Source organism: Crocuta crocuta, unplaced genomic scaffold, assembly GCF_008692635.1.
Source record: "Crocuta crocuta isolate KB4526 unplaced genomic scaffold, BGI_CrCroc_1.0 scaffold323, whole genome shotgun sequence".
Taxonomy (NCBI): domain Eukaryota; kingdom Metazoa; phylum Chordata; class Mammalia; order Carnivora; family Hyaenidae; genus Crocuta; species Crocuta crocuta.
The window spans coordinates 728,201-749,403 of record NW_027536465.1 but is presented as its reverse complement, the minus strand read 5'-3'; the positions used below and the strand labels follow the sequence as shown (position 1 = coordinate 749,403).

At 43.1% G+C, this 21,203-nt stretch overlaps 1 protein-coding gene and 1 non-coding gene across 9 annotated transcripts in view; one reads left to right on the top strand and one right to left on the bottom strand.

The window, feature by feature from the left end:
* Positions 1–21,203, bottom strand: part of OR6Q1 (olfactory receptor family 6 subfamily Q member 1) — a 73,609-nt gene that overhangs the window by 22,660 nt on the left and 29,746 nt on the right. The window contains exon 1 of one of the 8 annotated variants that reach the window (XM_077748922.1): positions 18,269–19,358. The exons of the other annotated variants lie outside the window; for them this stretch is intronic. The gene's annotated coding sequence lies outside the window, so the exon portion shown is untranslated. Of the gene's footprint in view, positions 1–18,268; positions 19,359–21,203 lie in introns of those variants that run through there. 8 annotated transcript variants of the gene reach the window in all.
* TRNAK-UUU (transfer RNA lysine (anticodon UUU)) lies at positions 20,939–21,011 on the top strand. Its single transcript has one exon. It is a non-coding gene; the product is annotated as a tRNA-Lys (tRNA).

Sequence of the window (21,203 nt, the reverse complement as noted above, 5' to 3'; positions counted from 1 at the left end):
ACACGTAAACGAGCAACTCCCACATCACCAGATAATCCCAAATTGCTCTCTGCAGAGGTTGCTCGGATGATATTCCGCCAGCCGTGCCTCCCACGGGGCCAGCGCTAGATAAATGCGGCCTCTTCCGGTTGTGACCGCCTGAGGATTAGGCATCAACTCAAACGCACAGTGACCACGTGGACTTCCCCCCACCCCTTGTGCATGGCATTTCTTCATGTTTCTATTGAGCAGTTTTTCTTTTTAAATCATTTCTAGGAATTCTGTGTATTTTCCAAATATGTCTACTTTGTTATATAGTCCATGTTTCCCGGGTTTTTAACTCTGTGTAGGCAGCATCTTCAGGCTTTATGTAGCAAAATGCATCTCTTTCCCTGTATGGTTCCTGCTTTTGCACCTTAACTAAAATGTAGTCTTTTTAAAAAAGTTTATTATTTATTTTGAGAGAGAGCACGAGTGGAGGAGGGGCAGAGAGAGAGAGGGAGAGAGAGAATCCCAAGCAGGCTCTGCATTGACAGCACAGAGCTGTTAGCAGGGCTGGAACTCACAAACCATGAGATCACGACCTGAGCTGAAATCAAGAATCAGACATGAGCCACCCAGGAGTCCCTATATCACACAATTTTTTATTTTAATATATTTATTATTCAGCTATAAATATTGCTTGTTATGGCATTTATTTCATCTTTATTCAGAGTTATTCAAAGTTGTGTTCCTAAGTTTCCCAATAGGTGGGAAAAGGGAGAGAGTGGGGTGTTTATTTATCATTTAAACTATTTCTAATTTAATTATGTGGTAAGATACTGTGGTCGGTATGATATGAATTATTCAAAGTTGTTGAGATTTCCTTTTTGACCTCATGGTCAAGTTTTACAAAGATTCTATCCACAGTTGTGAAGTTTTTAGAAACATATATATATATATTACATCACACTTGCTAATATTTTATTCAAAGCCTCTATATCCTTCCTAATTTTTTCTGCTTGATTTATGAGTCATGTTAGTCCCGATAGGCTTTCTGACTTTCTTCTTATAATTCTTTGATGTTTGCTCTATTTATTATTAAATTATAATATGTGAAATTGTGTCAGAAGAATGTGATTTCATAACTGTGACATCTTCTTGCTGTGTGGTTACATTTAGTATTTCGTGGTTACTCTCTTTATAACCGATAACGTTTTTTGCCTTAAGATTTACTTTGTCCTATGTTAATTTTGCTCCGCTTTTTTGTTAGTATATGTTACACATCTTTTCCCATTTCTTTCTTTTTTTTTCTTTTGAGAGAGAGACTGTGTGTGTGTGTCTGTGTGTGTGTGCGCACGCGTGCACACAGGTGAACGAGGGAGAGGAGAAAAGAGAGAGAGAATTTTAAGCGGGCTCCACGCTCAGCACAGAGCCCAGCACGGGGCTTGATCTCACAACTGTGAGATCATGACCTGAGCCGAATTCAGGAGTTTGACCACTGAAGATACTGAGCTACCCAGGTGCCCTTCCATTCTTCTATTTTCAGTCTCTGTGTGTGTGTGTGTGTGTGTTTGTGTGTGTGTGTGTGTGTTTATGTGTGTGTGTTCACTCTGTGCCTTAGAGGAAGCATAAAGCTGCATTTTATGTTTGTCTAACTAATTGCTTCTGTCTTTTAATAGACTAGTATAACCCATTTCCATTTTTTATAATTTAGGAATTTAGACTTAATTCTATTATTTTATTTTGTGCTTTCTATTTACCTTCTTTTGTCTCTGGTCTGTCTTCTCTTGCTTGATAATGTTTACTCTCTTCTGATTTGGAAGCTGTAAGTCTTATTTTAATGGGTACTTTGAATTTTTTTAACCTACATGCTTAACTATAAACTGACAAAGTCTGCAATTATTCAGTTCCTCTTGGCTTCAGTCTATCCTCTATGTGGCTTAAGTACCTCCCACCTTGAATAACTCCCCCCATCTTGTAATTCTTGTTATACAAAACAAAACAAAAAAAATAACTTTCAGACTCTATTACTTAACGTGTGCAACACATTTTCTCAATCTCGGCGCTCAGTAGAACAAGTCATTTGGCTTAGGAGCAGGTGGGAAGAGATGCAGGTTGGAAGACACCTGCTTCCTTGCATTCCACTTTTCCCTTCCATTTTCATGTTCCTGTTTCTGAAGCAAATTTTACTAGTCTTTTAGCAAGGAACTATGTGTGGTAATACAGTCAGGTTTTTAAAAATATTTTTCTTTATTTATTTTGAGAGAGAGAGGGCGTACATGCACTTGCATCAGGGAGGGGCAGAGGGAGAGGAGAGAATCTTCAGCAGGCTTCGTGTCCAGTGTGGAGCCCAATGTGGGGCTCGATCTCACGTCCATGAGATCATGACCTGAGCCGAAATCAAGAGTCGGATGCCCAACCAGCTGCACCACCAAGGCATCCCTGTAGTCAGTCTTTGTATAGCTAAAAATGTTATTTAATCAACCCTCTTGAATAAATATATTCTAATATCCATGTATCCATCACATATTATATGTATCATGTGTGATACATATGTATGTACATAGGCACTGCAGGTGGGAGAGAACATCTAAAGAGCCATCACTCATCTGTTTAGCCCTACTTTTGCTCTCAGTCCAGAGCTTTCTGGAACAGTTAGGTCCTGAGACTTAGAGGGTTTCCAGTCTGAATAGGATTTTTTTTCCCAGCTTTCTGAGACCACAATGATATCAAGGTTTGGCTGCCCCCGGCTCACCCTCATCAGTTATGACTCACCCATCTCCCTTCCAGATCCCAAAATACTGTTGCCATTGTCTCCTCACCCATTTTCCCCATTCTTGTTGGTTTGTTTCTCTTTTTCTCTCTTTCATCTCTTTATTGTAATCTCACTGTGCTTTAGAAAGGAAGTGAAGTCAGGTATATACAGCAAAACAGACATTGGAACTCGAAGCCCCACATTTTTTATTTCAATGACTATTTGTTTTATGTTCAAATATTTTTTTAAGTTTATTTATTTACTTGGAGAGAGAGAGAGAGGGACAGAGAGAGGAAGAGAAAGAAGATCTCAAGCAGGCTCCACTCTGTCAGCCCTGGGCCCAAGGCGGGGCTTGAATTCACCAGCCATGAGATCATGACCTGACCTGAAATCAAGAGCCCGAAGTTTAACCAACGGAGCCACTCAGGTGCCCCTTTATGTTCAAATATTCTAACTGGCCTTTTCTCATATCTCTCCCATTCTTATTCCCAGGCTTATTGTCCCATAACTTTCTATTAGTTTAATCAAGTTTTGGCATCATTTATTTCTTCGAAATAATCACTATATTTATTTGAGAGCCTTGTCTGATCAACCCGTAAAATCAGTTTCATCCAAAGTGGATCCATGTCTTCATTGTTGGTTTATCAACTGCTTTTCTCAGTATTAGCTTTTATCCATCAGTTTTTTAATTTGGTTTACAGTCTCATTTGGGATGTGACGTGGTATGTTTGTTTTAGTTTCTCTCCCTTCCTTCTCCTCCCCCTCCCTTCTCCTTTACCTCTATATTCACTTATCCTGTTGAGCAACTTTGGGGGTCTGATCCAGGTCTAACAAGGGCAGCAAGAGGGACTGTTGGCTGTGGACAACCCAGGCTGGGTCAAGGAGACTCCTGACTCAGCACTTGGTCACAGGTCGTCTCATCCTTGTCTCCCAGCCTGGGTTTGGATATGAGCCACTGCCCCTTCAGCGTTTGGCAGCAGGCTTATTCCCAGCCTCCTCCCCTGAGCGTAGGGGATAAGGAAGGAGCACCACACTAGCTGTGCGCATCAGCCAGTGAGACTGCCTCTCCTTCCCCGTCTCAGAGGGAATACTTCCGACTCACTCATGTGCCACCGCTGACTCCCTCTGCATCCCAAACCCCGCGAGTCTGCCCACCCTCTCAGCCCTGATCGCTGTTTGTGTTTTCTGTGCCAGCTTGGATTTCAAAACTGCTGGTCTCATAGTGAAGCCTGACTATGCCTTCTTCTGTTTTCCCTTTTTGTTGTATCCAGTGCTGCTGTGTTTATGCAGCAGAAGGCATTCTCGCAACATGAACTCCATCTTGACCTGGTTGTCAGTAGGGACTCTTAAAGCTAGATAGTTGGATTGTGTAAATCCCACCTGTGGTGAAAATTTGGATGCCCAAAGTGGCTAGACCAGATCATCTGTGGTCCTGGATGCCCCTTTAGCCAGGGTTAATTTTGTCTCCATCTGTTACATATTACTGAAGCACCAGACATGCAAGAGGCAGTTGAATCTAAATATGAACTGAAACTATTCTGCATACTCAAAATTCAGACAGTAATAGTGTAGAAATCAATAGGATTGGAATAAAGGTTTGAAGTTAACTCATTTTAGAAAAAAATCTATTCCTGGGGTACCTGGGTGGCTCATTTGGTTGGGTATCTGACTCTTGATTTTGGCTCAAGTCATGATCTCATGGTTGTGAGATCAAGCCAGGTGTCCAGCTCTGGGCTGGGTGTAGAGCCTGCTTGGGATTCTTTCTTTTCCTCTTCCTCTGCCCTCCTTTCTCTCTCTCTCTCTCTCTCTCTCTCCCTCCCCCTCAAAAGAGAGAAAGAGAGAAAGAGAGAAAGAAAGAAAGAAAGAAAAGAAAGAAAGAAAGAAGGAAGGAAAAATGTATTCCTATGATAACTATAGAAACTTACAGTGTTGTAGGGAGGACAAAATGGGGCAGGGGGGACTTAGTACACTATCTAACATGTCTTAAATCTATTAGGATGCACCTGGTATTAGAACGCACTTATGAAGAGGCCAGAGGATCCTTCAGGTATAGAGATCTTTAGAGGATCAACAGGAAGAGAGAAACAAAAGGGAATAGGAAATGGCTCTTCGGCCAACAGGAGGAAAGGATTAAAAACAGAAAAAGATGATGGTCACCAGTGAAATGAAGTTTTCCTCCCTTCCAGTAACCTTCACCCTGTTCACAATAAACAAAGAATTATTAACAGAAATCCACAGATTTTGTAAATCCAGAGAAGCTACCAGGAAGACAATATATTCTGAGACCCTCTGGAATGTACTAGTACATTCTGTGAGAGCCGGGATTTATCTGTGTTGTTCATAGGTTTCTGCCTAGGGCACAGGGAGCATTTAATAATTGTGGAATGAAAGAATAGATGAAAAGTGCTCAGAAAATGTTTGCTGCAGCAGATCCCGATGCAAGTGTGTGTGAGAATGAATTTATATTGTGAAGACAGAGAGCTGGCAAATCAGCAGAGGAAATATTCATTCTCTCAGCCTCCAAGAGTCAGTGTAACTCAAATGCAAAAAGGAAAGAATCGAATCCCTGAATTCTACTTCTGACACCAATATGACACTGTATGTTCACTAACTAGAATTTTTTTTTAATTTTTTGAAAAGAAAAAAAAAGAATGTAACCAAATGTGTGTCCCACGCTGGCCGTGGGGAGGATCGCAGCAGGAGGATTCAGGGACATCCATTCACACCAAGGAAATGGTGAGGTCTGAATTAGGAAGTCTCCCACCTCACAGAAGTTCACATGTGAGGGAAGCATCACTGATTCAATGTTTTGTGTGTATGCACATCTATCGTTTAAAATAAGTAGAATCGGGGCGCCTGGGTGGCTCAGCCAGTTAAGTGTCCGACTTGAGCTCAGGTCATGATCTCATGGCTTGTGAGTTCAAGTCCCTGCATCAAGCTCTGTGCTGACAGCTCAGAACCTGGAACCTGCTTCAGATTCTGTGTCTCCCTCTCTCTCTGCCCCTCCCCTGCTTGCATTCTCTCTCTCTCTCTCTCTCTCTGTGTGTCAAAAATAAATAAATATTTAAAAGTTTTTTAAATAAAATAATTAGAATCTGAATAACCTGGGTTCGAACTACAGATACATCTCTGACTCATCGGGCAAAAGCAGAGATCTTAATTAATCTTANCTCTCTCTCTCTCTCTCTCTCTCTCTCTCTGTGTCAAAAATAAATAAATATTTAAAAGTTTTTTTAAATAAAATAATTAGAATCTGAATAACCTGGGTTTGAACTACAGATACATCTCTGACTCACCGGGCAAAAGCAGAGATCTTAATTAATCTTATCCCAACACCTAGCAAACTGTCTAGCAGATAATAAATGTTCTTTAACGGTGTGTAGAGTAAGTGTTAATAAGTGGATAACCCCGAGCATGTCCCTGCATCCTCTCGGCACTCAGTTTTATTTGTAAGAGACTTACTAGCATTCCCTGTGGCGTCATTATTTAGAGTCCTTGGGATTATGCATCAGCATATAGTGGAAACCCACTAGAACTCTCTAACACCTCCGTCAGGATTGCTGCTCTTAAACATTAATCAGTAAGGACATTTATTAGTCCCTATTTATATTCCCAGCACCTGGGAATCAGAGGGGAGGAGGGGATGAAATACCAAGAAGAGAGGGCACCGGCCTTAGAGGCTGCCAGAGCACAAGGCGTTCATTGCTGGAACTTCTCACCAGTCATAACTGAGGAAGTCAGGAGAGGGCAGCAGAGAGCTGCGGGGCTGGAGGGGAAGCGAAGCCTTCCTCTCTGGCAGGTTCTACCCCAGGAATGCAGGATAAGCACTGAAACCAAGCCAGGAGTCAGGACCCTGGCACCTGCATTGGGCATTCAGCATTCGGTTCCGCCACTCACTTGCGATGTGACCTTGCGATGAGACACAGAACCTCTCTAGCCTTCATGTCTCGATGTCTAAAATGAAGAGAATTAGGTCTCAAGATTGTTGTAAAGTTTACAAGAATTGGAAGAGCTGCTGAATTCATCAGTAGTGTTGCCTGCGGGTAACATTGGACACACACACACGCACGCACGCACACACGCATCCACGCATGCACACACACCCTAACCAGGAGCAGGAGACAAGAAAAGAGCTGACTTTGGGAATTACAGAAATATGGTTTCAGTTTTGGTTTCTTTAATAATGAAGCATATGTCATAACCAAATGTAGGTACAATTCCATGACGGTACGCAAACTCCCTATGACCCTCAGGCACATGCTTCCAGAAAAGTGACTGAGGGCAAGACCATGCTTTTTGGTCCACAAATGCCAGTTACTTTCCTCCTTCCTGGGCACATGGAAGACTGGTTCTGGCCAATAACATGTGAGAAAAGGGGATGTCTGCCACTTCCAGGCCACAGCACTAGAACATTCCTTTGTGAGCCGTGAGCTTCTCTCTTCTACCACCGAACCAGGAACATCAGTTAGCCAGAGCGCTTCTTGACAATAGGTTTGAGATACTTAACATGAGTGGGGGGGAAACAACTATGTTGGGTTAAGACAGATATTTGGTATCTATATGTTAATCCAGCAGAGCAGAGGCTCTCCTGACTAATTCAGTAACAGAAGAAAAAAATGTCTAAAAAGGAAACACGTATAGCAATATGAACCTAATGAGATAAAACTCAGGGCCAAAAAACGCAGCCAATTTTATGACGTCATTTTCTATTGAGTAGAGACGCATGCCACCAAGAAGATATGCCACGGATATGAATTTAAGCATAGAACTTCAAAATTTTATAAAGAAAGTCTGTTACAAATATAAGGAAAAATGGCTTTCCTAGGAGACTCATAGCGGAAGCCATCGGAGAGGTACGAGCAGAAAAGTGGCGCAGTGTGACCCGAATTCTGAAAAGATCGCTCTGGCTGTTGAATTCTTCAAAATAGACTGCAAAGGGGAAAAGGCAGAAGCAGGGGGAGTAGTTGGAAGACTATTGCAATAATCCAGATGGAAAATCACAGTAGCTTGGTCCACAAGAGTAGCAGTAGGGGTGACGAGAAGTGGTCAGGTGCTGGATACACAACAACGGTTTTTGGTTGATTGGGAATCTTCAGCTGGATCATATTTAAAGCCATAAGACCATCTGAGTGTGCCTTGGGAGTGAGTGCAGGTTAGGAGAAGAGTAGTAGGAAGAGAAGCCATCTGAGAACTGCACCCTGGGCATGTCTACACGATGAGTCTGGGAAGATGAGGAGGAACCTACAAGAGACAAAGAAGGAGCAGCCAACAGTAAGAAGAAAACTGGAGAGCAAACCATGTGGATGCCAAGCAAAGAACGTGGCTCGGGGAATCCAGTGTTGTCAACCATGTCAAACACTGCCAGGGATGCCTGGGTAGCTCAGACCGTTGAGTACCGCCGAATTCACCATTGGATTAGTAACATGGAGGACATTCAAGACCTTGGAAAGATGGAGTGCCTGGGTGGCTCAGTTGGTTAAGTGTCCAACTCTTTGTTTCTGCTCAGGTCATGATCCCATGGTTCCCGGGTTCGAGCCCCACATCAGGCTCTGTGCTGATGGTGCAGAGCCTGCTTCGGATTCTGTCTCCCTCTCTCCCTCTCTCTCTCTCCCCCTTCCCTGCTTGTGCTTTCTCTCTCTCTCTCTCTCAAAATAAATAAATAAACTTAAAAAAAAAAGATCTTGGGAAGAGCTGTTTTTAGTACTACAGTGGGAGTAAAAGTTTATTGCAATGAGGTCAAGGGAAAATGAGAAAAGAATTAAAGACAGTGGAGAACTACTAAGAGAAATGTGGCCGTAAACTGAGGCAGCAAAATAGGGCAATGGCTAGAGGGGGAAGAGGGGCCAAAGAAGGTTTGAGGGTTTTTTTTTTCAGCTAGGAGAAATAACCAATGTTTGGATGTTCATTTATCCTTAAAGGTATAGTGAGAGACGGGGCGCCTGGGTGGCTCAGTCGGTTAAGCGTCAGACTTTCGCTTAGGTCATGATCTCGCGGTTCGTGGGTTCGAGCCCCGCGTCGGACCCTGTGCTGGCTGCCAGCGCAGAGCCTGGAGCCTGCTTCTGATTCTGTGTCTCCCTCTCTCTCTGACCCTCCCCTGCTCACACTGTCTCTCTCAGAAATAAATAAAACATTAAAAAAAAAAATTTTTTTTAAAGGTATAGTGAGAGACTCCATGCCCCTTTCCATCCCTTGGTTCCCAGACCATTGACCCCAACGAGTAAAAGAACATGATAAGCTCGTGACGGCTTCAAAGAATATACCACATCCTGCATGACTAAGCCCCAGTGATGCAGCCATCTCCAAGCCCTCACTGTGAACAGCATGCCATGAGGCCAGTCAGTTACAGATGAGGCGGTATAGGAGAAAGCCACCGCATTAGCATCCTGCTTTTTATTTAATTATTTTTTTCTTATCAAAGGACTTCATTATGCAGTTTACCACGAGGCCTGTAACAAGGAAAAGCCTTGCTGCTCTATTCCTCCCTGCTCCACTCCTCCCACACCCCAAAGGGATCACTTTCAACTGTTTCATTTGTTTCGTATCCTGTTTACTGTCCTATTTCTAGGTCACATGCTTACAGTTTCTTTTGTTTTTCACTTCAAGATTTTAACTTTTGACTTCATAAGATGGAAAGCAAGGATTTAGTTCTTTTAATTCACACACAACACCCACATCCCTATATCCCTTCTAGATTATTCTCTTAGTAAAGTTACATCAAGACTTTTTGTTAAATTGAAATTTAATGCATACATTATTGGCTATAAAAATATAATTCATAGCTGAGTCATCGGGTATGTTATGATTGCATACCCTTTTTCATAGGACTTTTTGTTTTTCCTAGATTATTAATTGCCTTAGTTTTTCATCTGCTTAGTTCTATATGCACCTATAATTGACACATATTCAAACTATCCCCAAACTACTCCCCCAGACAGAACTAAAAACTCATTTCCTACACCAAGTGATTTGTTAATTCAATGTATTTCTCAGAGACACGTCTCCAGGAGCCCTGCACGCTCCTGCTCTATTCGGACCTGTTGCTCTCTTGGTCTGATGCATAGCTGTCATCCCAGATCACCTCGAGACAGGCACTCCTTCCCCCTGTCTCCTCTTTGGATTCTCTGTTTTCTGGATCCTAGATCTTCTCTCTTGGTTTATTTCCTAATATTGCTACTCTCTGTATAACTTCCTGAGACAGGGTGCATATGAGGTATCTTTTAATGATCTGGAAGATCTGAGCCATCCTCTATTTCTCCATCACATTGGTTTAATAGTTTGTCTAAGTGGAATTCAAGGTTGGTGATCACCTTCTCTGTCTTTTGAACATGTTACCTCACTGTCCTGTGGTTTCAAAGGCCGCTGTTGAGAGTCCAGTGCTGCTCTGTCACTCACCTTTTGTTTGTTGGCTTTTTTTACTCTCCAGGAGATTTAAAGGATCTTATTATACCCGCACTCTGAAATTTTATAATTACTGTCCTCATGTGTTTTCCCAGATGCTCAGTGAACTTCTGAACTCTGAAAACTTGTATCTTTTAGTCCGGGAAATTTTCCTGTCTCATTTCTGTGATAATCTTTTCCCCTCCAACTTTTCTGTTCCTTCTTTCTCAAATTTCTACTCATCTGATTTTAAAACGCTTTGACTGAGCTTCTCATTTTCTTCTATTTTATTTATTATTTTCCATTATTTTATTCTATACTTGAAGATATTTTCCCAATGTTATTTTGTAAGTCTATTGAATTCTTAAATTTTCTTATCACACGACTAATATTTTGATATATTTCCTGCTTTTCTTTTTATAGTACCCTGTTCCTGTTTATGGGTACAGTTTTTGATCCATTCAATTAGCCATATTTGTTAGGCACTTGCCTTGTGCCATTGTGAGTACTGGTGATGCAAAAAGAACAAGGCAGAGTCCCTGCTCTCACAGAGTTTACATTTAACTGGGAGTGACAGTAAACAACTAATGGATAAACTATATAATACCAGGAGATGATAGCACTACAAAAAAATTAAAACAAGGAATAGAAATAGAAAGTGACTAGGAATGGCTATTTCACACATGCTTTCTCAATTACAGTGTTTGGAAGTTGAAATCTGCTCTCTGTCCTCTGTTTCCTCCGAGGTCCTTGTCTGCTTGTTGACTTTGATCATGCCTTTCATTCTAGAGCCTTTCCCCCCAAAACCTTGGCCATCTACTGATACTTGAGTGAGTCACAGCTCAGCACACCTGAGCAGGACTTCCTGGTTCATAGGTTCCGTCAAAGGACAGTTGAGAGAGACACTGGCCTTTGGGGATGGGAGATGTGGCTTATGGGTGGCACTGTCTTCCTAGCTGGAGCCCTCCCCAGAAAGAACCGCTCTTCATCCCTGCTTATCAGCTGTGAGTTTGCCACCTGCCTTCTGGGAGTGAAATGGGGTTCAGTAGGCTAGGGAAACCTCTTCAAGATTTTCACTAATCCCTATTTTCAGTCTGGCACCTGACGACTGCCCTCAACTGTGTCCGGTATCCCCAAATCCAAAAGCTCTGGGGTTCAACTTCTCCTGAGTAAAAAACTTGTCCCCAGTCTTTTCCTGGGGCAAAATAAGGAATCTGGGTTAATTCATTTTCAATTATCTCCTTGTTTTCGGCACCAATCTACCTCTGCTTCTAGAGGTAACCTAGCATCTCCAGCTCATGACTCTTTAGGGACTTCCACAGCAAGATGTCTTGTTGGCTTCTCCCTGCCCCTTTGCAAGGGCTTAAGAATTAGTTGTCATCTGGGTGGCTCATTTGGGTAAGCGTTCAATTTCAGCTCAAGTCGTGATCTCACAGGNTTATCTCCTTGTTTTCGGCACCAATCTACCTCTGCTTCTAGAGGTAATCTAGCATCTCCAGCTCATGACTCTTTAGGGACTTCCACAGCAAGATGTCTTGTTGGCTTCTCCCTGCCCCTTTGCAAGGGCTTAAGAATTAGTTGTCATCTGGGTGGCTTATTTGGGTAAGCGTTCAATTTCAGCTCAAGTCGTGATCTCACAGCATCAGGCTCTGTGCTGCCAGCTCAGAGCCTGGAATCTGCTTCAGATTCTGTGTCTCCCTCTCTCTCTGACCCTCCCCTGCTCACGCTGTCTCTCCTCTCTCTCTCTCTCTCTCTCTTTCTCTCAGAAATAAATAAAACATTAAAAATTCTTTTTTTAATTTTAAAGAATTAGTTGTCTTCACTAGTTTTTCTCAACTACTCTGCTCTCCTCTCATGCTCTCTTTGTCTTTACAGATTCCTACCCTTTATTTCTCTTTGGCTAACATTCAGTAGATTCGTAGAAGGGAGCCCACACAAAATCATATACTCAGCCCCCACGTTTAACCAGAGTAATACCTCTGTGGCAGCCACTCCTAATTGCCGCTGATTAAAAATAAAATAACAATTTCTTAATCGTCAGGAGTGTTCGTTAGTCTGAGATCACGACCAGGCAAAGCAGGGAAAATCTGATCCAACAGAGAGGTTCAGCCTTGTGGGATGGGATCTTCAGATTAACTGTCAAAAATAACTCAGAGACAATTAGCCTAAGCCTTGAGAGTTCATCACTTCCAGGTATCCACCAAGCCAGCCTCACCGGCTTGTTACCTGTGCAACCACACAGGACCCTACCTGCTTGGTTGAAAGTTCTACAGCACCACCTTGAAATTCTTAATAATTTTTAAGCAAAGAGCCCAACATTTTCACTTTGCCTGGGCCCCACAAATCACGTGGCCACCCTGTGGCCAGTCCTGCATATGTATGAGGCACACAGACACCCTGTGAAAACAGTTCTTGCCAACCCAAGACAAGAGTGGGATGTGTAAAGGCAGAGGCCACAAGTTCACAAAGAAAAAAAGATTGTCTGATTTAAACAATTCATTATCTTGACAGTTCAGAATTGACTGGTAGGAGAGCTCAGCCCAGGCCCATTGTTAAACCTCCAAGTCCGTCTCTGGTTTTTAGAAATTGTGTTGACCCGTCAGATGCATTCGGTTGGACACAAATAAGATGTGAGTCATGCAGACAGGAGGCTGTCACAAGTTCACCACCAGGCTGTTTGTCTGCTGATTCTGAACAGCTTTCTGAGAAGCAGTCGCTGTGTTTGCCTTCCCTGTGGCCTGACCACTTGATTCTATCTACCACCTAGTGATCTCTCACACTCTCCATGCTCAGGGCTTTGTATGGATGAGTCTACACACACACTCCCAGGGTCCAGCAGAACCGTTACCACTGCTCAATATCCATTCCCCTTTCTTCCCCTGTGCGTGCGACAGGCATGTACCAACACGAAAACCTTACACCCAGCCTCTCTTACAAGTAGCCTCAAGTTCTGGACACTGCAACTCAAATGAACTTAGCTACGGATTTCAGCCCTGGCTGTGGATTTTCTGGAAATGTTTTATTCTCTTGACATAGAGGCTATGCCTTCTTTTGCACCTCGTCCTCATTCCTGTTGTCTGGATTTCTTTTTTTTTTTTTTAATTTTTATATTTTTATTTATTTCTGAGAGACAGAGAGAGAGAGCGCATGAGCAAGCAGGGGAGGGTCAGAGACAGAGAGGGAGACACAGAATCTGAAACAGGCTCCAGGCTCTGAGCTGGCTGTCAGCACAAAGCCCGACTTGGGGCTCGACCCCACGAACCGTGAGATCATGACCTGAGCCGAAGTCGGATGCTTATCTGACTGAGCCACCTGGGTGCCCCTGTTGCCTGGATTTCTTAAGTGATAGCTGGAGCCAGAACAAGCCACTCAATAAACATTTAGTTAATGAGTATTTCCTGTGTGCTGGGCGCTCTTCCTGACTATGGAGATAGCACAACTACCCAAATCCCTGCCCTGGTGGTGCGTACACTCTAGTGGACCACCTGGCAACACGGAGGAAAGAGAAGAAAATCACAGAGGCCTCAGCTTTGACATTTCTGAGCAGCTGAGCTAAAGATAGGACCTTAATGAGAAAAATAAATTTTATTCAGCCTCTCAACAGTACTTAAGGAATAAGGCATAAAGAATATTAGAAATAGCTTTGGGGCACCTGGGTGGCTCAGTCGGTTAAGTGTCGACTTTGGCTCAGGTCATGATCTCACAGTTCATGAGTTCAAATCCCGCATTGGTGTTGCTGCTGTCAGCGCAGAGCCCACTTCAGATCTTCCGTCCCCTCTCTGTCTGCCCCTCCCCAGCTCATGCTTGCTCTTTCTCAGTCTCAAAAATAAGCTTTTAAAAGTAAAACTCAAAAGATAAAAAGAATCAGATAGACTCAAAATATTTTTAAAAAGAAAGGAAATAACTTTGAGTGAAGAAATCCGAGTTACAGTGAATTTTGAAACCACAATTAAAAGTAAAACAAAACTGGGACACCTGAGTGGCTCAGTCGGTTAAGCGTCCAACTTCAGCTCAGGTCATGATCTCACAGTTCGTGGGTTCGAGCCCCGCGTTGGTTTCTGTGCTGACTGCCAGCTCAGAGCCTGGAGCCTGTTTCAGATTCTGTGTCTCCCTCTCTCTCTGACCCTCCCCTGCTCACACTGACTCTCTCTCTCTCTCAGAAATAAATAAAAAACATTTTAAAAAAAAGTAAAACAAAACTTTTAAATATATATGTTTATAATTTATATATGTGTGTGTATATCCTTTTTTAGAAAGAAAAATAGGCAAAGCAACTGTGGGAAAATGTGATGGTGAGTCTGAGTGAAGGATATATGGGTGTTTATTATATTATTCTCTTTATTATATTGCAATCATATTTTTTATATTATCATTTGATTTTTCTCAATGAGAAGGGGGAGGGATTCGGTGATTTGTTTGGATCATGTAGGAGGGCTCCTGACCTTCCTATGAATAACATATTAAGAAAAAAAAAGAAAGACAAGCCCAATCATCCGTGTGGAGGGGAGGGGCCTGAGCCCCCTGGGGCGCCTCTCTCTGGATCCAGTGGAGGAGTTTGCCAATCCTGTTGCAAGAGGTGCCTGCCTTGGAGAAAGCCCCTCAAGCTGGAGTCCCCTTCCAAACTCCAGGCAGCCTGTTTGTCCCTGCTCGCCAAGAGAAGGCCATGCAGCTGCTGGGTGGCATTTGGCTTGAGACTTGCTTTCATAACAAGGGTCCAGGGCAGCCAGCAGCCACCTTGCGGGGTGGAGACATAGACTGTCCCCACCACCACCTGCTCACAGCGCCATTCACCAAAAAAATTTGACACTCGCGTCATGTTGGTTGGCAACAACAGGACCCCACCAACTGTGGAATGTTGCCTTTCAAATCCAAAGAGGCAAAGCGTGATGTAATGTAGGGTGAAAGCATCTAGCTGCAGAATGGTATTTCGGGCCAACCCCCAAGTGCTAGAGAGAAGGGAGGGATTGAGAGGGACAGGGTTGCAGGGGAGGAGATAAGAGGGGAAGGGAAGGGAAGGGAGGGGAAGGGAGAGGAGAAGAGGGATGGGAAGGGGGGAAAAAAGGAAAAACAAAACAAAAGGAAATCTATTTGGATGTTTGTAAGTATATATTTATGTATATACATGCATATAGAAAAATCTGAACGATATACATGAAGAGTGGTTTTTCTTTTTAAAAAAAGTGATTATTGATTACTTTTAGTGTGCTTTGGAAGGTAAAGGTAAGATTTCTTTTTTTTCCTCAAGCCATAAGAGACTCTTAAATGCAGAGAACAAACTGAGGGTTGCTAGAGGGGAGGTGGGGGGGGTGAATGGGCTAAATGGGTGATGGGCATTACGGAGGGCACTTGTTGGAATGGGCACTGGCTGTTATATGTAAGTGATGAATCACTGGGTTCTACTCCTAAAATCATGTTACACTATATGTTAACTACCTTGGCTTTAAATTTTTTTTTAATGTGAATTAAAAAAAGACTTTTCTTAATTTTTCTTGTACATTGTATAAACTTTCTGAATTAGCCTACCTTTTTCGTGGAGAAAGCATCCTTCTATTTTTTTTTTTTTTAATTTAAATTCAAGTTCATTAATATACAATGTAGTCTTGACTTCAGGAGTGGAACCCAGTGATTCATCACTTGCATGTAATACCCGGTGCTCTTCCCAACAAGATCCTCAATGCCCATCACCCATTTTCCCCACCCCTACTCACCTTCCCTCCAGCAACCTTCAGTTTGTTCTCTGTATTTAAGTTTCTCTTAGTCTATCTTAATTTGTATTTTTTTCTAATGAAGAACAATTAAGGCTAGGAACTCTCTAATGGGGAAGGGGCTTTCTCCCTTGAAGCTGCTGACCCCCCATGGTGGGGGGGGGCAGTAAACTAAGGCAAAGCACAGTCCAGATCAGAGGTCAGCCAACAGCTGTGCATGGGCCAGCTGCTGCCTTCTTTGGCCAGTGAGGTTCTATCAGATCCCAGCCATCTCCACTCATTCACTTACTGCAATGGCCAAGTCTGTGCCACAAACACAGTGGTAATCCTGCACGTAGCCTGCAAAGCCAAAAGCATGTGCTCTCTGGCCCTTTGTGGAAGCTTGCCAACCCCTGCTCTACATACACATTTCCCTCCGAGATGGGAGCCTACCATCTAACACCAGTGGTGTTAAAACATCGACCCCCAAATTCAGACTCTGAGAGGAAGCGGGTAAAAGTAAACCTGAAATGTGTTTTCTGAACTCAAAGGGTTAAATCAGCAAATGTCACCGCATCGTAAAGGCCATCTCCATCAGTCACCCCAGCACAGCCCTGTCCACCATTCTTCAACTTTCTTCAAAGACTTTAATCACATCTAATACTTTCTTGTTTGTTTCTGTTTGTCCCCTTCCTCATAATGTGAGAGCCGTGAGAACAGGCATCTTCACAATCTTGTTTGTCCCTATATCCCCAGGGTCTAGAACACCGCCTGGCCCAATGTTGCTCAAGCAACATGGTATGAATGAGTGGATGAATGAATGAATGAATGAATTGCAATTCAGCAGCAAAATTTTCTTATCAGAGTGAAGAGAGAGAACTACACAGTGACAACAAGACCCAGACTCTACAGGTAAAGAAAAAGAGCAGTCAGTCTATGAACAATCCATGAATGTGTTTTAAAGATCAGGTCATGATCTCATGGTTTGTGAATTCAAGCCCCACATTGAGCTCTGTGCCAACAGCACAGACGGCTTGGAGACTGCTTGAGATTCTCTCTCTCTCTCTCTCTCTCTCTGTCCCTCCCACACTCATATTCTATCTCTCTCTATCTCAAAATAAATGGATAAACATTTTTAAAAAACCGAGGAAAGATACGAAGGAAATGTGAAATATTTCCCCTTTGGAAGGAAAACATATATGAGTAAGGGGAACTTATATTAGGTTTTGTCGTACACCAAAACTGTCTCCCCGAGATTCACAGGGCTTTTCGGTCTCCCCAAGACTTTCAGTAAAATTGTCATTATTCATTCAGCTGTGCTTTCTGGGAAAAGATAAGAACATTCCCACTTCAAGGTGGGTGTAGGGTCAGGAACAGAGGCGATTCCCAGTGCCCAGTCACATCTGAATTATAAGAATAGCCTATTGTGCTCTGCTGGTCTCCAGTTCTTATCTCTGCATAGATGAAATGCAGAAAAATGTGAAACCTTGAAAGAAAATAGACCCATTCACTCTCCTAGGTGAAACCAAAAAAGCCTTGTACTGTTTTAGAAACAAGTTAACTCTCTGTCCACTAACAGATACCAAAGGAAGACAACAGTCCATTCAAAGGTAAATCAATCCTCTGTACAAATAACCAAACTTGAATACCAAGACTAGCGTGGACCCACATACCCATTTAAAATTTTCCAAACTTTGTACACTCTGTCCCATTCTTTCAGTTGAACAACCTTACTATCGAAAACAACTTGCCTCTATAATCCCAGAGCCCTGTATTTCTCATTAACTGTTTCACTACACATAGCTTCTTCTCCAGGCAGATACTCTTGGTCTGATTAGTTTCACCTTCAATCAGAAAATGGCAGAGTGTGGGGCGCCTGGGTGGCTCAGTCGGTTAAGCCTCCGACTTTTGCTTAGGTCATGATCTCGCGGTTCGTGGATTTGAGCCCCGCGTCAGGGTCTGTGCTGGCTGCCAGCTCAGAGCCTGGAGCCTGTTTCAGTCTGTGACTCCCTCTCTCTCTGACCCTCCCCTGCGCTCTCTCTCTCTCTCTCTCTTTCCTAGAAGTAAATAAAACATAAAAAAAGAAAAGAAAAGAAAATGGCAGAGTGGGGCACCCAGGTGGCTCAGTTGGTTAAGCATCCAACTCTGGATCTCGGCTCGGGTCATGATCCCACAGTTTATGAGTTCAAGCCTCATGTCTGCTTCAGATTCTGTCTCTCCCTCTCTCTGCCTCTCTCTCTCAAAATAAATAAACTTTAAAAAAATTGAAATGAAGCAAATGGGAAAGTTATGCACCCAAATGTACAGTGTACAATCTTAAAGGAATCCAATCCAGAAATTCCTATTTCTGTTATCTCTAGGTCTTTGCTTTTTTCCTGCAGGATCAGCATCTCTCATCTATAGCTTTCCCCATGGGTGATAGGATATTTTATGCCTTCTCCTTACAGAATTGAACCTGTGGGAAATTCGCAAAATAAAGGTACAGATTTACCTTTTTCTTCGGAGCCTGATCTCCTAATCTTTGTTTCTATTCAGACATGACAGGCCTCCATTTCAGAGATTCATGTGGATTAGGACCAGACTTTGCCAATATTTGCTCCAAATTTTCAGTTGCTGCCTGCTTCCCCCCTTACTGAAGTCAGGTGGTCTTTTTGCCTTCTTTTCTATTTATTGGTGGAAATGAAGGGAAGGGAGGGGGGTGTGTGGCAGGGGACTTAGAAGACAGCTGAACAAATTCAGATGTCCAAAGGTATAAAGTGAAAGTCCCACCTATTTCCCTGCCCTGCGGGAATGATTGTTAACATCTAGCATCTAGCACATACCCTGACAAACCTTCCATTGTACATAGCTTATGCACGCACACACACACACACACACACACGCGCGCGCGCGCGCGCGCTATCTTGTTGGACATCTGGTTATGCAACTTGCTTTCTTTTTTTTTCATTTGCTCTATATATTCATTCATTCCTCACACACATAATGAGCATCTACTCTGTTTCAGTGCCCCTTTAGGCCCTGGGAACACATCAGTGAACAAAACAGACCACAGTTCCTGTCCTCCCTGGGGCTAACATTCTTGTAGAGATGGCAGACCAGAGAAAATAAGTAAGTGTGCATCATTGCAGCCACAGGAAGTGCTATGAAGCAAGAGGGGGTGGGAGGGTAGGGGTCAAGCATTGTTTTGAAATAAGATCCATTAGGGGCTTCTGGGTGGCTCAGGTCATGATCTCATAGTTTGTGGGTTCCGCGTAGGGCTCTGTGCTAACAGCTCAGAGCCTGGAGCCTACTTTGGATTCTGTCTCCCCCTCTCGGCTCCTCCTCCAGTCTCTCTCTCTCTCTCTCAACAATAAATTAAATGAGATCTGCAAAGTCTCTCTAATAAGAGGACATTTGAGCAGAAACCTGGGATGAAAGCCAGACAAGGAAACAGGGTGACTGCAGAAGAATGGGCAAGAGGGAGATCCAAGAACCCATGGGGGTGAGGGGTGTGGTGGCGAGAAGAGATCAAGTCAGTCCATGTAGACCATGGAAGAGCCTACAGTTTCATTCTGATGAGATGGAGGCCCATGGTGGGTTTTAAGTAAAAGAGTACTCTTTTTTCCCCCATTGGCCCCCTCCAACCCATTTTCCCTCCCCCACCACCCCAATTTTAATAAAATGCACTCTTGGGGTGCCTGGGTGGCTCAGTTGGATGAATGTCCAATCCTTGATTTTGGCTTAGGCTATGATCTCACAGTTTGTGAGTTTGAGCCCTGAATCCAGCTCTGTCCTGACACCATGGAACCTGCTTGGGATTCACTCTCTCTCTCCCTCTCTCTCTCTCTCTCTGCCCCTCTCCTGTTGACTCTCACTCTTTTTCTTTCTCAAAATAAACTTAAAATTTTTTTTTTAAAAAAATGTGTACTCTTACGTTGTCCCTATACCGCCCACCAGCCCTCCTGTGAAAATCGTCTACAGCAATGGGTCTTTCCCTTTGTTTTGGAAAAGTTGTAGCTCCTGGCCCAAGATCATTCTTTTGGTGATTCTGATCCCCTTGCAACTCAAAGGTTCTCGATCCTGGCCGCTCGATGGAACCACCTNAGTGAAAAAAAAAAAAAAAAAAAAAAAAAAATCTTATATTAAAATCTAACCCACAGAGATTCTGTTTAATTTGGTCTACTGAGAACTGAGGCATCAATTTTTTTTTAACTTTCTAGGTGATTACAATATGTAGCCAAGGTTGAGAACAGTGTCATAACTGATTCTTCTAATGCCCTGACCCTTAAGCTCCTGACTTCCTCCTTACAGCCGATCTCTCCCAGCTAGTCATTGCTACAATTATGCCATGGACATTGACACCACCAATAACAGTCCCTCCATAACCTCGGTTTTAAAGCTCCCATTCTCCAGCCAACACTTGCCATCTTTCCAGCCTACACTCCAGTATCCCAGCTCTGGAAACCCCCTAAGACCTAAAGCCCATTGACCCTACCACACTTACAAGGTCTCTCAACCACCCCATGGCCCCACTTCCCTCCTTACCCAGTTTAGACTATCCAGTCCATCATTACCATCCCTCCTTGCCCATATCCTCACCTTTCTGCTTCTCTCCCCCTCCCTGGAAACTGCCCAGACTGGGTAGTGAGCCAGTCTCCCCTAGTTATCCACAAGATCTCAAAGGGTTGAATCCTCCATCCTTACTACATCCTTAATTTCTTTTGCCCTCTCTATATTCCGAATATTTTGGCTCATCTGTGGTCACAGATTTCCTCTATTTTATACCATGTAGCCCTCCACCCCAATCTCCACTGGACCTGTACTTGCTGAAGTAATCCTAATATAGACCTACACCTGATGGTATCCAAAGAATATCTTATTTTCTGGATATAATCAAAACTGATACAAGCTTATGCCACCGTTGATAAATGGGGGAATTTTTTAAACCCACCCATTATACCTTCCTGCCAACTACCATCAAAACACCGACCTGAGTCCATTAGTCAAATCTGGGTTTCCTCACCCACCTGTAGGTTTCCTTCCACCTATACACAAAGGAATGAAGCCTGTGTGAACTTTACTTCAGCGTCTGATATCTACCAAACTTAACGGAACTTACACAAGATGAGAGAGAACATGTATAATCCTATACCTCATCAAGAAATTGAATGCAAATGGGGGCGCCTGGCTGGCTCAGTCGGTGGAGCATGAGATTTTTGATCTCAGGGTTGTGAGTTCAAGCCCCATGTTGGGTGTAGAGATTACTTTACAAATAAAAAAAAAATTAAAGATAGAAATTGAATTCTGTGAAAAACCTTCCCATAAAGAAACTTACTAGTCCACGAGGGCTTCACTAGTGAAATTTCCAAACATTTAAGGTAATAATAAAAAGGATCATTTCCCAAGCCTCTTAAGAAGGCAGCTTCCCTGAAAAAAAAAAAAAAAAA